Source organism: Chiloscyllium plagiosum, unplaced genomic scaffold (genome assembly GCF_037043375.1).
Source record: "Chiloscyllium plagiosum isolate Xiang-an unplaced genomic scaffold, Cpla_swu_hap1 HiC_scaffold_15, whole genome shotgun sequence".
Lineage (NCBI taxonomy): Eukaryota > Metazoa > Chordata > Chondrichthyes > Orectolobiformes > Hemiscylliidae > Chiloscyllium > Chiloscyllium plagiosum.
Window position 1 is genome coordinate 67,420,325 of NW_028270153.1, and position 12,957 is coordinate 67,433,281.

A 12,957-nucleotide genomic window follows, 5' to 3' on the forward strand; every position below is an offset into this window, starting at 1 on the left:
AGGAGGAGACACATCAGGTCCAACGGACGCAGTAGATGACATTGGTAGAGGTACAGGTGCATTGCTGACAGATGTGGAATGATCCCTTGGGGCCTTGGACGGAAGTGAGGGGAGTGGTGTGGGCACATGTTTTTCACTTCCTGCGGTGGCAGGGAAAGGTGCCAGGAGTGGGGGGCTGTGGACAAGACGAGGGAATCGCAGAGAGAATAGTCTGTCCGGAATGCTAATAGGGGTGGGGAGGAAAATATATTTTTGGTGGTGGGGTCCATTTGGAGGTGGCAGAAGTGGTGGAGGATGAAGCAATGAATGTGGAGGTTGGTGGGATGGAAGGTGAGGACCGGGGGGGTTTTGTCCTTGTTGCGTTGGGAGGGGTGGGGTTCAAGGGCAGTAGTATGCGGTGGAGATGTGTCGGAAGGCATCGCCAACCACGGGGGAAGGGAAGAAGAAGGAGGCCAGCTGGGATTTTCTGAGGTGGAATTGGTCATCCTGGGAACAGATGTGGCGGAGGCAGAGGAATCGGGAATAAGGGATGGCGTTTTTCCAGGAGGTAGGGTCAGAGGAGGTGTAGTCTATGTAGCTGTGGAAGTCGGTGGGCTTTGGAAGAAGCGACAAGGTGAACCAGTATGTAATGATTGGCAAGACACAAGATAGCCCAAAGGAACAGAAGAATTTGGGGTAATTATTTAAAGGTCCCTAAAGTTGTCACAGCATGTGAATTGGATGGTTAAGAAGGCATACAAGACATTGTTTTCATCAGTGATGGCACAGAATACAAGAACAAGGAGGTAAGGTTGGAATTGTACAGAGCATTGCTCAGGCCACAACTAGAGTACTGAGTGCAGTTCTGGTCACCTCACCACAGGAAAGATGTCGTGATGTGGAAGTGCTGATGTTGGACTGGTGTGAACAAGGTCAGAAGTCACATAATACCAAGATATAGTCCAACAGGTTTATTTGAAATCACAAGTTTTCGGACCGCTGCTCCTTCATAGATGAAGCATGTGATAGCACTGGAGTGTGTGCAGTGGAAGTTTGCCATGATGATTTCTGGGATAGACCAATTGAGTTATAAGGAGCGTCGACTTAGGCTTTGGTTGTTTTCCTTAGAACAGAGAAGATTGATGAGGTTCTGATGAAGACTGATGAAGAGGGTGGTGCTGGAAAAGCACAGCTGGTCTGGCAGCATTCGAGGAGGAGAATGAGGCCTCATTCCTGATGAAGGGCTTATGTTCAAAACGTTGATTCTCCTGCTCCTCAGATGCTTCTCCAGTACCACACTCTTCGACTCTGATCTCCAGCATCCGCAGTCCTCACCTTTGCCAAGACTGAGGGGGGTATGATTTAAGGTATATAAGATTGTGAGGGGTATGGATAGGGTGAGAAGGAAGCAACTGTACCTCTTGGTTGAGGGATCAATCAGGATGGGGCATAGTTTTAGGGTAATGGGCAGGAGATTCACAGGGGATTTGAGCAAAACCTTTTTCACTCAAAAGATGGTAGGGAATAGAGAATGCAAGCTTGGGAAGGTAGTCAAAGTCAGAAACCTTTACGACCTTGAAAAAATATTTGGATGAGCTCTTGAAATATCATTCAAGGATATGGGACAGGTGCAGGAAATTGGGCTTAACTCACCTTTACTGGTAATTATTGTTGGTGCAGCAAGGCCTTTTCTATGCTGTATGACTCCATGACTAGTATTCCATATTTTGTACTTCCTGTGCAGAATAAGACCGCTTAACTGGAGGAGAGTAGTATCTAGGCTTCTAAAAGTGTAAACAATAGATTTATCAGATGCCAATTTCGAAAACATAAGTTTTTGTTCTTAGAAGAAATGACATCTAACCTTCAGGATAATGGTCATCCTGACATAATTGGTCAAAAAGTTTCAGAGAGGTGATTGGTGCAGCAAAGACCGCCAGCCCCTAACATAAGCTGTATCAGAAAGGTAGAGAAAGAGGATCCAGGGATAACAAAGCTATTGGGAGAAGACCAGGAGTTACTCTAAATCAGCCTGAGGGAAGAACAAAGATTGTTACAACCACCAAAGACTGCATATCAGGGATGAGCACTTCCCCACTGCAAAACCACTGCTCCATTCTTCCATTCTACAGAAAAGCTTTGGGATCAGTAGAATTCTCATCTGTCATGTGTTGTATATTTTCTTTCTTTGTCTGATTAAATAGTGTAGAATATTTGTCAGGTGTATGTTACAAAGGGGAAAAGGTCAAACCCCTCCCATAAGTAAATTGAAACACCAGCCCCAATCTGTTATTGCAGGAATAGAATTTCCTTTTAATGAATAAACCCGAAATACCCAGAGAAGCTTGCCTTGCCCCTTGAAATCTATTGAAAAAAATGGTTAAATGAAAGGATTCCCTGATCTCCACTTTATAAGTAAAAATTTATTTATCTAACACTAATAGTGAACAAATTAACAGGATTACTGACAATCCAAACAATTCCCCCCTAACTACTGTTACGATGTTGAAGACATGTACTGTACCTTTAAGAAAGAGTGAATGCTGTTTTGCACTGAGAGCTTACAAGTTCCTGTCATATGGCTCTGAGTGTACTGGAAAATTGAAAACATGTAACATTTGGCTCTGAAATAGATACCCGAATTGTTTGCTGTTTTGCCAACAATTTGAATTTAAGCAACCAGTTTAAATTATGCCCCAGGATACTAAAACCCAATCGCGTTTGAATTTATTGTTTTGAGAACATCGAACCAATGAAACAATCCAATGTTGGGGGTATAAAAAAGACAGGCAGTTTGAAAGTCAGATAGAGTAACTACCATCGAGAGAGAGAGACCCAAAAGATTGAAATGCTCTCTGTCAAAGGTACCTTTTCATATGAAACATCTTTACAGTAAAAACAAAGAAGGTGACCCAGGAAGATCTTTTGCTGGAAGAAGACAGACACTGATGACAATAGCCGCTGTACGGTTTTGAAATTAAGGTGATATAATTTAATATGTGTTTTATTCGAACAGTATAACGTTATACAGTTGGAGGCAGGTAATAAGCACAGCCAAAAAGTGTGGTGCTCGAAAAGCACAGTCGGTCAAGCAGCATCCGAGGAGCATGAAAGTTGTGTGTTCAAGCATAAGCTCTTCATCAGGAATAAGCAGTTAGGAGAAAGCGGGGCTTGGAGTTGTGAATACTTGGCGTTTAATGTTCACTTTTCAAGTTAAAGAACAAATTGATATTATTTTCTTTAAATAGTGGAATTTGGGAGTTCTCGATCACTCATATTTTAACAGATTACTAGGTGAGGTGAGCTTTTCTGAGTGTTTAGTTTAATTAAAAGAGGGGCTCACCACCGTGTCATAACACTACTAACTATAACTGAACTAAATTCTACTAATATGTTGTTTCAGTAAGTACAAGTCCCACTTATATAAATCCAAGTATTTAGATGAAGAATGGATGATCTCTTCAGAAAACTTGCTATAGGCCATGGCAGATGTGATGTCATCAGGCACATAACTTCAAAATGGAAAATCCTGGCCCTTGCTTGACTAAAAACCTTCTGGCAAAAACTCCAAAGACCTAAGACAATCCACTGTTGATAGTAACCACCACAGAAATGAATTCATCAAGCTGATGACTCATTTTTATCAGAAGATTTGAAAATCAAATTTTTATTTCATATTTTAAAAATAATTTTCAGAGAAGGTGAATGTCAAGTTTTGCTATATTAATAATTATTTTTTATCTAGGCTGTCATAAATATTATTAAAATTCTGCTTATCAGTTTTAGCTGAATAATACAATATTGTTTTGCATTCTTTGGGGAAAACATGAAATTTTTCACCAGTCACCCAAATGAATCTTCTGATTGAACACTGTAATCACTAACGGTCTTCTAAATGGATGTAGGTTTGCTCGCTGAACTGATAGGTTCATTTTGAGACATTTTGTCACCATACTAGATGACATCTTCAGTGAGCCTCCGAATGAAGCACTGGTGGTGTAGTCTGCTTTCTATTTATATGTTTGGGTTTCCTTGCGTTGGTGATGTCATTTCCTGTTCTTTTTCTCAGGGAATGATAAATGGGATCCAAGTCAATGTGTTTGCTGATAGGGTTCCGGTCGGAACATCATGCATCTAGGAATCCTTGTGCGTACCTCTGTTTCGCTTGTCCCAGGATGGATGTATTGTCGCAGTCGAAGTGGTGTCCTTACACATTCGCATGTAAGGATACTACTGAGAGTGGGTCATGTCTTTTTGTTTTGGAACAACACAAAAGAACAGGAAATGACATCACAAATTCAAGGAAACCCAAACATATAAATAGAAAGCAGGCTACAGCACCAGTGCTTCATCAGGAGGCTCACTGATGATGTTACCTAGTATGGTGATGAAACTTCTGAAAACGAACCTTCCAGCTCAGCCAGCAAACCTATATCCACAACCTCAACCTGAGCAACAAATCTCAAAACTCGCTAATCTTCTAAATAAGCACTGCTTCACTTTGAACGGTCAATAATTTGTAATGGTTTGTTTATATTTATTATTGTCGTAATAAGTTGCTAAATTTATATAGATTGAACAAAAATTAACAAATTAAAGCTAGAATAAAATTAATTGTTGTGTTCAATATTACCTGGAATTTCTTCTGAAGTTCTTTCCTAAACTGCTGACAAATAGTTCCCATGTTTGGCGCATTCAGCTCCCAGTTGTCCACAGAAGCATGATCACTGGTGATACAGATCTGAAACTCTGCATCTGGACAAGGGTTACAAATTATCAATTGAATATTATGACTAACCCTGTAATGAAGCAGCAGACTTGTAATTTATTTTCTGCTACTTTGAGATTATCATGATGAATTATGTTGGGTTATCAAAGTGGCTTCTTTCATTCAGATATCTGCATCACTACTTTAGTCATCTCATGTAGCAGAAACTTCCAAACAATTTGAAATTCAAACCTTTTTGTCAAATTGCTTGTGAAACAATATGGGGCATAAATAAGTGTAGGCTTTGTGGAGTCAGAAGGTGAGTTACTCAGTGCAGCTTTCCACACTCTGTGTTCCTTGGCCAACATTTCTATCTGAGGCCTGTCATAGTCCTCCTGCAAGGTTCAGCGCAAGCTGGAAGAAAGACATTTTATTTTTCACTTGGAGACCCTGCAGGCTTTAGGATTCAATATCAAGTTCAATAATGTTAGAACCTGAATACCTTCTTCTATATACTTGCCCATTACCAAACCCTATGAGCTGATTTCAGTATGGCCAACCCATTTACCTGCTTATGGTCCCAATTATCAGTTTTTCTTCCTCTGACATGCCTTTGTCTGCCTAACTGTTGTTTTCTCTGTCAGGGTCCATCTTTGCCTATCCGCTCACTCCTCTCCCCGCAACCCTAGTAACTATAGGCCGGTGAGTCTCACTTCTGTTGTGGGCAAAGTCTTAGAGAGAATTGTAAGGGATAGGATTTATGCACATCTGGATAGGAATAATGTGATCAAGGATAGTCAGCATGGTTTTGTGAAGGGCAGGTCGTGCCTCACAAACCTTATTGAATTCTTTGAAAAGGTGACGAAGGAGGTTGATGAGGGGAAAGCGGTAGATGTGGTATATATGGATTTTAGTAAGGCGTTTGATAAGGTTCCCCATGGTAGGCTACTGCAGAAAATACGGAGATATGGCATTGAGGGTGAGTTGGAGGTTTGGATTAGGAATTGGCTGGATGGAAGAAGACAGAGGGTAGTAGTTGATGGCAAAGTTTCTTCATGGAGTGCCGTCACTCGCGGTGTTCCGCAAGAATCTGTTTTGGGACCACTGCTGTTTGTCATTTTTATAAATGACCTGGAAGAGGGGTTAGAAGGTTGGGTGAGCAAGTTTGCGGATGATACGAAAGTCGGAGGAGTTGTTGACAGTGAGGAAGGATGTGGCAGGTTACAGCAGGATATAGAAAAGCTGCAGAGCTGGGCAGAAAGGTGGCAAATGGAATTCAATGTAGCTAAGTGTGAGGTGATTCACTTTGGGAAGAATAACAAAAAGATGGGGTACTGGGCTAATGGTCGGATACTTGGTAGTGTGGATGAGCAGAGGGATCTTGGTGTCCATGTACACAGATCTCTGAAAGTTGCCACCCAGGTAAATAGTGCGGTGAGGAAGGCATATGGCGTACTGGCTTTTATTGGTAGAGGAATTGAGTTCCGGAGTACTGAGGTCATGATGCAGTTGTATAAGACTCTGGTGCGGCCGCATCTGGAATATTGTGTGCAGTTTTGGTCGCCATACTATAGGAAGGATGTGGAGGCACTGGAACGGGTGCAGAGGAGGTTTACCAGGATGTTGCCTGGTATGGAAGGAAGATCGTATGAGGAAAGACTGAGACACTTGGGGCTGTTTTCATTAGAGAAAAGAAGGTTTAGGGGTGACTTGATTGAGGTGTACAAGATGATTAGGGGGTTAGATAGGGTTGACAGTGTGAACCTTTTCCCGCGTATGGAGTCGGGTATTACAAGGGGGCATAGCTTTAAATTAAGGGGGGGTAGATATAGGACTGAGTTAGGGGTAGGTTCTTCACTCAGCGAGTTGTAAGTTCATGGAATGCCCTGCCAAGAGCAGTGGTGGACTCTCCCTCTTTATGGGCATTTAAGCGGGCATTGGATAGGTATATGGAGGATAGTGGGTTAGTATAGGTTAGGTGGGCTTGGATTGGCGCAACATCGAGGGCCAAAGGGCCTGTACTGCGCTGTATTGTTCTAACCCCATCCCTGTCTTCAGCATTCATACCAACTGGCTCAAAGGTAGAAGACAGAGGGTAGGTGAAGGAGGATTACTTTTCATCCTGTGTCCAGCAGAGAGTCACAACGATTGGTGCTGAGTCTACTGCTTTTCATAATTTACGTAAATGATTTGGATGTGAAAATACGAGGAATGGTTAGTAAGTTGGCAGATGACACCAAAATTGTAGGTGTAGTGGACTGTGAAGAACGTAACCACAGAGTACACTGGGATCTTGATCAGATGGGACAATGAGGCGAGGAGTGACAGCTGCAGTTTAATTTAGACAAAAGTTAGGTCCTGCATTTTGGAAAAGCAAATCTTACCAGGACTTATACACTTAATGGTAGGGTCCTCGGGAGTGTTACTTAACAAACAGACCTTGGAGTATAGGTTCATAATTCCTTTGGAAGTGGAGTCACAGGCAGAGAGGATAGTGAAAAAGGTGTTTGGTATGCTTCCCTTTATTGGTCAGTGCATTGAATGTATGCATCCCTTCATTGTTCATTTCTATGAGTTGGGAGGTTGTGTTATCACTGTAGAGGACATTGGTTAGGCTACTTTTAGAATCCTGCATGCAATTCTGGTCTCCCTGCTATAAGAAGGATGTTGTGAAACATGAAAGGGTTCAGTAAAGATTTATAAGGATGTTGTCTGGGTTAGAGATATAGGGAGAGGCTGAATAGGAAGAAGCTGTTTGTCTTGGAGTGTCAGAGGCTGAGGTGTGACCTTATAGAGGTTTATAAAATCATGAGGGGCATGGACAGGGTGAATAGCCAAAGTCTTTTCCCTAGGCCGGGGGAGTCCAAAATTAGATGGCATAGATTTATGGTGAGAGGGGAAAGATTTAAAAGAGACCTAAGAGGCAACATTTTCATGTAGAGGGTAGTGCATGTAAGGAATGAGCTGCCAGAAGATGTGGTGGAGGCTGGTAAATTACAACATTTAAAAGGCATCTGGATGGATATATGAATAGGAAGGGTTGAGAGAGACATGGGCCAAATGGGTCTATATTTATTTAGGATATTTGATCAGCATGGATGAGTTGGACCGAAGGGTCTGTTTCCATGCTGTACATCTCTATGACCTTTTCTTAGCTGCTATCAGTTCTGAAGAACAATTCTTGAGATGCAGCATGGTAGTGTCAATGAGCAGACCCCGAGAACACAGTTTCCTTGCTGCTGCATTACAATGGTTGTTTCTGGTGCACATAAGATGCAAAAGTGACCTGTAAGTGGATTGGAGATATGCTAGTAACACTCTTATAGGCTGGCATGTCAGATGACAATGTTGGCTATGCAATAGAGCATGACCTAAAATATTGGTGCCTGGTTTTAAACATGGAATTAGTTCAGAGCAAGCAGCAAGCTAATTCCATGGGGTGTTTGCTCGAGTTTCCTTGTTTGGTAAGTTTGGCAGAATATTAATCAGGTGAGATGGGCTATTAGAAGGATATGTCACAAGAATAATCACTGTTAATTCACAGTTTAACTCTGTTCAATGAGAATTGTGTTTTGCGACTTATGAAAAGCAGAAACGACAGTGCGAGTAGCTCCCGATGTCGAGATAGGCCTCATTGTACTTGTTACCCGATTCGGCTACACATCTCGCCATTGCCCATGCTGCACAGACTACTATACGATTTTGCCTTCTGTTTTTATCCCATCAAATAAATTAACCAAAATTTCTTGATTAATTCAGCCCTCAACCTTCGAAGATCAAGGGAATACAAATTAGGTTCATGGTATTATCATCGAACCACCTTAGTTTTTCAATGCTGAAGGAAGTTCAGTCTATTGTGTCTGGTACCAGCTCTTAAAATAAGGGATTCACTAAGTGCCATTCTTTCACCTAGCTTTTGTTCCTTTTCAAATACCAATTCACTTCCATTATGAAAGCCACAATTGAACCTGCCTCCACTGTACTTTCTGGCAGTGTAAAATTTAATACTTTCAATGACATATCCTAGTAAATGTTGTTTGAATCTTCAAGGTACGATGTCAAAAAGTGAATATAATACTTCATGAGTACCTAGGTCAAAGTTCTGTATGGGTGAAGCATTACATTCTCACTTGCATTTCTCCACCATCTGCAAGTCACCTGTTATTTAAAGGATACTGTGTTGTTAGATCAAAAGCTTCTCTCTTCCCCACGTTATGGTCTGTGACAATCTTACTTAATTTAAACCCCTTTGTAACTTCCTGCTCTTGTTAGACAAACTGCTTCACTTGCTTACTTAGTATTATTTGCAAACTTGGATATTCAATTCTATGGTCCTTCATCTGAGTCCATAATGGAAATGGTAAATAAGCTGAGGCACCAAAGCGGATCTTTGAGGAATACTGCAATCAAGGAACATTCCTGTCTCCTAACCATTTACCAACTCATGTCACAGTTTGGGCATCTGTAGCAAAGAGTGGTCCATACAGTAGTTTTAAGAAACAAAGAGGTATAGGAAGTAGGTGCAGGAGTAGGCCATTCAGTCCTTTGAGCCTGCACCACCATTCAATACAATCATGGCTGATCATGCAATCTCAGTATCCCATTCCCACTCTCTCCCCATGCTCCTTAATCCTTATAGTCACAAGGGCCCCATTCAACTCACTTGCATATATCTAAGGAACTGGCCCCAACAGCTTTCTGTTGGAGAGAATTCCACAGGGTCACTACTGAGTGAAGAAATTCTTCCTCATCTCAGTTCTGAATGGCTTACCCCTTATTCTTAGACTGTAACCCCTTGTTCTAGACTTCCCTCAACATCGGGAGCATTCTTCCAGCGTTTAGCCTGTCCAGTCCTGTCAGCATTTCATATGTTTCTATGAGATATCCCTCATACTTCTAAATTCCAGCGAATACAGCTCAATTGATCTAGTCTTTCCTCATATATCAGACCTCTCATCCCAGGAATCAGTTTGGTGAATCTTTGGTTGACTTCCTGAATAGCAAGAATGTGCTTCCTCAAACCAGGAGACCAAAACTGCACACAGTACTCAAGGTACAGCCTCATATAGACCCTATGTAACTACAGAAATACATCCTTCCTCCGGTATTCAAATCTTCTAGCTATGAAGGCCAGTATGCCATTATCTTTCCTCACTGCATGCTACACCTTCATGCGAACCTTCAGTGACTCTTCTACCATGACACCTAAGTCTCATTACATCTCACCTTTTCCTAAATTGCCACCATTCAGATAATAATCTTGTTTTTGCGACCAAAGTGGGTAATTTCAAATTTAACTACATTATATTTGACAAGTATCTGCGCATTCAGCCAATCTGTCCAAGTCACCCTGCAGCCTCTTCGCATCATCCTTACTGCGCACACTGCCAGCCAGCTTAGTGTCATCTGCAAATTTGGAGATATTGCATTCAATTCCTTCGTCCAAATTGGTAATGTATTTATGAACAGCTGAGATCTCAGCGCTGAACTCTGAGGTAGCTCATTCGACACTAGCTGCCATTCTGAAAAGGACCCATTTATTCCAACTCCCTTCTTCCTGGCTGCCAGTCAGTTCTCTAACTATTTAAATACATTATCTCCGATACCATGAGCTCTAATTTTCCTTACTAATCTCTTATGTGGAAGTTTGTCAAAAGCCTTTTGAAGATCTAGATACACAACATTTACTGATTCACTCTTGTCCACCCTACTGGTCACATCCTCAAAAAATTCCAGAAGATTTGTCAAGCATGATTTCCTTTAAGTGAATCTATGCTGACTAGGATCGATTCTGCCACCGCTTTCCAAATGCTCAGTTATTACATTTTTAATGAATAATTCTAGCTTTTCTCCCATCACCAACCTAGAATTCCCCATTTTCTTCATTCCTCCTTTTTTAAACAGTGGGGTTACACTAGCCACCCCCCTGTTCACTGATGCTCTTCCAGAGTCTACAGAATACTGGAAAATGATCACCACTACATCTCCTATTTCTAGGGCCACTTCCTTAAGTACTCTGAGATGCAGAGCATCACGCCCTGGGGATTTATCAGGTTCAAATCCCAACAATTTTCCCAGAACCATTTCCTGACTAATAAAGTGTTCCTTCAGTTCCTCCTTCATGCTTGACTCTCTGTCCCCTAGCATTTTCTGAAGGTTATTTATGTCATCCTTGTTCAACTGGTCTATTATCTCTTTCTTGTCCATTATGAATTCACCTGATTCTAACTGCAAGTGACTTACACTTGTCTTCACCAGTTGTTTGCTCTTCGCATACCTATAAACATTTTTGTAGTCAGTTTTTATGTTTTCCACAAGCTTACCATAAGACATAGGAGTGTAAGTGAGGCCATTTGGCCCATTGAATCCACTCTGCCATTTAATCATGGCTGATGGGCATTTCAACTCCACTTACCCGCACTCTCCCGGTAGCCCTTAATTCCTTGCGAGATCAAGAACTTATCATTCTCTGCCTTGAAGATATTTAATATCCCAGCCTCCACTGCGCTCTGTGGCAATGAATACCACAGGCCCACCACTCTCTGGTCAAAGAAATGTCTCCACATTTCCATTCTAATTTGACCCCCTCTAATTTTAAGACTGAGTCTACGGGTCCTAGTCTCCCTGCCTAATGGAAACAACTTCCCAATGTCCACCCTTTCTAAGCCATGCATTATCTTGTAAGTTTCTATTAGATCTCCCCTCAACCTTCTAAACTCTAACGAATACAATGCCAGAATCCTCAGCTGTTCATCATATGTTAGGCCTACCATTCAAGGGATCATCCGTGTGAATCTCCGCTGGACACGCTCCAGTGCCAGGATGTCCTTCCTGAGGGGTGGGGCCCAAAATTGGACACAGTATTCTAAATGGGGCCTAACCAGAGCTTTATAAAGTCTCAGAAGGACATCGCTGCTTTTATATTCCAACCCTCTTGAGATAAATGACAACATTACATTTGCTTTCTTAATCACCGTCTCAACCTGCAAGTTAACCTTTAGAGAATCCTGGACTAGCACTCCCAGCTCCCTTTGTACTTTGGCTTTATGAATTTTCTCACCATTTAGAAAATAGTCCATGCCTGTATTCTTTTTTCCAAAGTGCAAGACCTCGCATTTGCTCATGTTGAACTTCATCAGACATTTCCTGGAGCACTCTCCTGAACTGTCTAAATCTTTCTGCAGCCTCCCAACTTCCTCAGGTCCACCTAACCTCGTATCATTGGCGAATGTTGCCAGAATGCCCCCAGTTACTTCATCCACATCATTAATATATAAAGTGAACAGCTGTGGCCCCAACACTGAACCCTGCAGGACACTAATCACCGGCTGCCAGTCCAAAAAAGAATCTTTTATCCCAACTCTCTGCCTTCTGTCAGACAATCAATCCTCAATGCACGCCAGTAGCTTACCTCGAATACCATGGGGCCTCACCCTACTCAGCAGCCTCCTGTGAGGCACCTTATCAAAGGCATTTTGGATATCTAGATAGATAACATCCACTGGGTTTCTCTGGTCTAATCTACCTGTTACCTCTTCAAAGAATTCTAGCAGGTTTGTCAGACTTGACCACCTCTTACTAAATCCATGCTGACTTGTTCTAATCCGATCCTGCAATTCCAAGAATTTAGAAATCTCACCCTTGAGGATGGATTCTAGAATGTTACCAACAAATGAGGTTATGCTAATTGGCCTATAATTTTCCATCGTTTGTCTTGATCCTTTCTTGAACATGAGGTTTACAACAGTGATTTTACAATTATCTGCGACTTTCCCTGACTCCAGTGAGTTTTGAAAGATCACAACCTACGCCTCCGCTATTTCCTCAGCCATCTCTCTCAGAACTCTAGGATGTAGCCCATTGGGGCTACGAGATTTATCAATTTTTAGACCTTTTAGCTTTTCTCGCCACTCTTTTGTAATGGCTACCATATTCAACTCTGTCCCCCCGACTCTCCTTAATTGTTGGGATATTACTCATGTCTTCCACTGTGAAGACTGTTGCGAAGTACTCATTAAGTTCTTCAGCTATTTCCTTATCTCCCATCACTAGCCTTCCAGCATCAATTTGGAGCAGAACAATGTCTACTTTTGCCTCTAGTTTGTTTCTTATGTATTGAAAGAAACTTTTACTATCATTTCTAATATTACTGGCTAGTCCAACTTCATATTTGATCCTCTCCATCCTTATTTCTCTCTTTATTATCCTTTGTTTGTTTTTGTAGCCCTCCCAATCTTCTGATTTCCCAGTGCTCTTGGCCACTTTATAGG